Source organism: Octodon degus, unplaced genomic scaffold, assembly GCF_000260255.1.
Source record: "Octodon degus isolate 3935 unplaced genomic scaffold, OctDeg1.0 scaffold00001, whole genome shotgun sequence".
NCBI lineage: Eukaryota > Metazoa > Chordata > Mammalia > Rodentia > Octodontidae > Octodon > Octodon degus.
Window position 1 is genome coordinate 20717132 of NW_004524577.1, and position 4056 is coordinate 20721187.

The 4056-nt window shown below is 40.9% G+C and overlaps 1 pseudogene; it reads left to right on the forward strand.

Annotated features, from left to right (window-relative positions):
- LOC101590505 overlaps positions 1–959 on the forward strand; it is a 174497-nt pseudogene extending 173538 nt beyond the window's left edge.
- The last annotated feature ends 3097 nt before the right edge of the window (positions 960–4056 follow it).

Sequence of the window (4056 nt, forward strand, 5' to 3'; positions counted from 1 at the left end):
GCCTGGGCTGGGACTGGTCCCACCTGCGCAGGGTAGCAGGAAGCTCTCCGCACACTCGCCGGACCTGGGCTAGGACTGGGTCTGGGGGCTCCCGGAACTCGGCAGAAAATCCTACTCTGCGGGCGGGGTGGGGGAGGCACTGTGGAGTGGTGGGGGGGCGGCCCAAGGGGCTGGGAGAGGGTCCGGCCCACTCTGGGCCTGGGCTGGGACTGGTCCCACCGGCGCAGGGTAGCAGGAAGTCTCCGCACACTCACCGGCCCTGGGCTAGGACTGGGTCTGGGGGCTCCTGGAACTCTGCAGAAAATCCTACTCGGCGGGCGGGGTGGGGGAGGCACTGCGGAGTGGTGGGGGGCGGCCCAAGGGGCTGAAAAAATGTATAGTTTAGAAGAGCTGTAGTAAAGTTATTGACTTTATATTATAGATCATATTATGTAAAACATTTTAAAATAGTTTAGCAATATGCAGCCAAAAGGGAACTTTGCAGAGATGCAACAAGAGGCTGAACTCGGGACCTGACAAGATGGCTAAATCACCAAAGAAGCCCAGGATTTGCTGGCAGAGCCGGTTCCTGGAATTAAAGCCAAAGCAGATGAGAACCACACCCGTTATTTTCACATGGTCATTGCTGGCCCTCAGGATTCCACCTTTGAAGGAGAGACTTTTAAACTTGAACTATTTGTACCAGAAGAATACCCAATGACAGCACCTAAGGTATGTTTCATGACCAAAATTTATCATCCTAATGTAGACAAATTAGGAAGAATATGTTTAGATATTTTGAAAGATAGGTGGTCGCCAGCACTGCAGACCCACCCCGTTCTGCTATTGATCCGTGCTCAGTTAAGTGCTCCTAATCCAGATGAGCGAATGACATAGCAGAGCAATGGAAGACCCACAAAACCCAAGCCACAGAAACAGCTAGAGCGTGGACTAGGCTATCTGCCATGAATAATATGTAAGTTGATCCGATCATCAAGCTTGTGTCACATCTGTTCTGCCAAGATTTCTTCATTTTTTGTTAATGGGCAGTCTTAGAACACTACAGAATAAAAGCCCAGACATTTTCAGTCCTTTGGTGACTAAGTGCACATTAGCAAATCTACGTCTTGTCCCTATTCACTGTTGTAGAGCATAAGCAGAGGTGGAAATTTCATCTAGATTGTCGTGAAATGTTGAAAAGCAGTGGCCCTCAGCTTCTCTACATTTCCCCCATCATGGTTTTAAGTATAAAGCACTGCAAATGAAGGTAGTTGTCAGGGTTAGCTGCAGGGCTATGGGTGTTCGTTTTATTTTATTTTACTTTATTTTATGAGGGGTAAAGAAGTTTCAAAACTTTATGCCCCCTCCTTTTATAGGGACTTAATTGCATTGGTTAAAAAGCAGCTAACCATTTCCTTAAGATACGTTCTCTAGCCAATTCTAACATTACTTAGATGCTAGATGGACAAGATGATTGTTTGAACCAAAATAAGAACATTAATAAACCTCACAGCCCTCACTAATACATTGTGATTTTGCAGTCAAGTGTAGATTTCCCCTTCAAATAAAGTTTGTGACCATTTTGTATGGCTTGTCTGGAAACTTCTGGAAATCTTATGCTTTAGTAAAATATTTTTTGTTATTCAAAAGAGGGAACTATGATAAAAACTAAAACTTTTTATTTTACAAAGACATCTATAAGCTTGGGAATAATGTTGTAGTCTACATGCCCATAAAAATAAGTACTAGTAAAAATTTCTCTACCATCTACTAGTTTGAATAGATTTAGCAGTCTAATTGGAAGGTTCCAGAAAATAGTAAAGACAGTCAGACACTGCACACATTCTTCAGAAGAAGTGGTAGCCATGGCAATTGTGCATAGCTTATAAACAGATGATCCTTAAGATCTGGGTAACACAATCAGTCTACAGGAGACAATCTGGGTTAATAATGTGGATGACAGATGCTTTTGTACTCTTTACTAAAGTCTCTTGCCGCATGCTTTTTCTCACCTTTCCCTTAAGTTCTAAAGAAAGACAGAAAAACAGCAAATATATGTGAGCTTTCGAAGCTAAGTTCAAATCTGCCAGCCAGCAAATTCCAAGAAAGTCAGGCTGTTCATTAACCAGAGGGAACTGTTCATTGCTGTTCATTGCTTGACATGTAACTTTCTTTTAATAAAAATATTTATAAATGACATTTTCTTCATGCTTCAGATATGGGGTTGACTCCTCAAAAAACTAGGTCTGGAAATCCCATTCAATCCATCTATTCTCCTTCTAGGTACTTTCCCAAAAGAACTGAAAACATCCTACCATAATGATATATGTGCACCTATGCTTATAGCAGCACAATTTGTAATGGCCAAATCTTGGAAGAAACCAAAAATGCCCATCACCTGAGGAATGGATGAAAAACATGTGGCATTTTTGTACAATGGAGTATCACTCAGCTATAAGGAAGAACAAACTCAAAGCCTTCATAGGTAAGTGGATGCAACTAGAGACTATACTCATAAGTGAAATAAATCAGACCCTTAAGTGTAAATATTGTACTTTCTCCCTAGAGTAACAAAGAGAAGTATAGCAGATGTAGTAGAGTGGAGGGAAATGGAATTTAAGGATTAAACAACAAAGAGGAGAAAATATAGCAAAAAGAGTAGGGGGAAAGAACATGCAAGTATATATATAGGATGGTTGAAGTAGTTGCACTAAGAATTTCCATCAGCTTTTTGAAAAATAGCAGTTAATGTGTAGAATTTTCACCTTGACTAATGCTGTATGCTGATATCTGGGAACACTGCAACTACATTGAGGACAGCAGTGTGTAATACAAAAGCCATGCTTGAATACCTGTCATCTTGGTCTTCTAAATATGTACCACTTCTAATGTCCTATCAGTTATTACTATACTCTCTTTAAAGTGAATTTTTTAAAGGTAATAAAGGGAAAAAAGAGAGACAAGAATAAAAATTTAAGATTTTTTGAATGCACACAATAATATTCAATAATACGTCTAATCTTACATACCTATAGCTGTTAATCTGAGCTACAGATTTGATGATAAAAATAGATAATATATCAATTTTTTTTCTCTTTATGTATTTGGTACAGGGCCTCACTATGCAACTCCAACTCATAATGATCCTCCTGTTTTCAGCCTCCTCAGTGCTGGGATTACAGGTGTGTGCCACCACACCCAGACTCCATCGCTGGCTTAGTGCACCCAGGGCCAAGGCCAGTGTGTCATGCAGACCAGGGACTGAACCTTGGTCCCTGCACTTGCCAAAGCAGGTTCTTAATCTGTTGAGCTGTCTTTTTGGCCCAACCATGTTTAACCAGCTATTCTTGTTTTGAAAATCTGTAACATGTATTGTTATATGTTACCCTGCTTCTGTCTTTGTTTCTGATTTTTGTTCTTGCTTTTGTTTTTACTCTTCAAAATAAAACAAAATTTTTTCTAAAAAAAATTATGGAGGGGCTGGGGAGATAGCTCAGCAGTCTAAGTGCCTGTCTTGCAAGCGCAAGGACCCAGGTTTGATCCCCAGTACCACATGCCATGCTGGTCCCTTGCCAAGCTGGCCACAGAAACTGGGTGTGGTGGCACACACCTGTCATCCCAGCACTGGGGCAGCTGAGACAGAAGATCGCTATGAGTCCCAGAGCGTAGCAACCCCCTGAACCAAATAAATAAATAAATAAATAAATAGTTTTTAAAAAGAAAGAAATGTTTAAATAAAATTATTGAGTTGAGAAAACCATAGGAGGCAAACCAAAATACCTATTCTAATAACAGCTAATAGTCACTGAGGAAGAAGTGTACTTGTACCAATCTATACAATTTGAGTGACAAATAATTAAAGAATGCTTCATATCAGATAAAGACACAGCATTGCAATGATAAGGGTGGCATAGTCTATTTAAGCTTATATACACAATACATATATGTGCTGGGATCAAATCAAATAGAGACCGAGACCAAAACAGATTAGAACTCAGTGAGCCTTTGTTAGCCGGTCTGCTCCACACAGGGTGGCACCCAACCAGCAGCCCCCAGCAGAGCTGAGTTCAGTCCTTT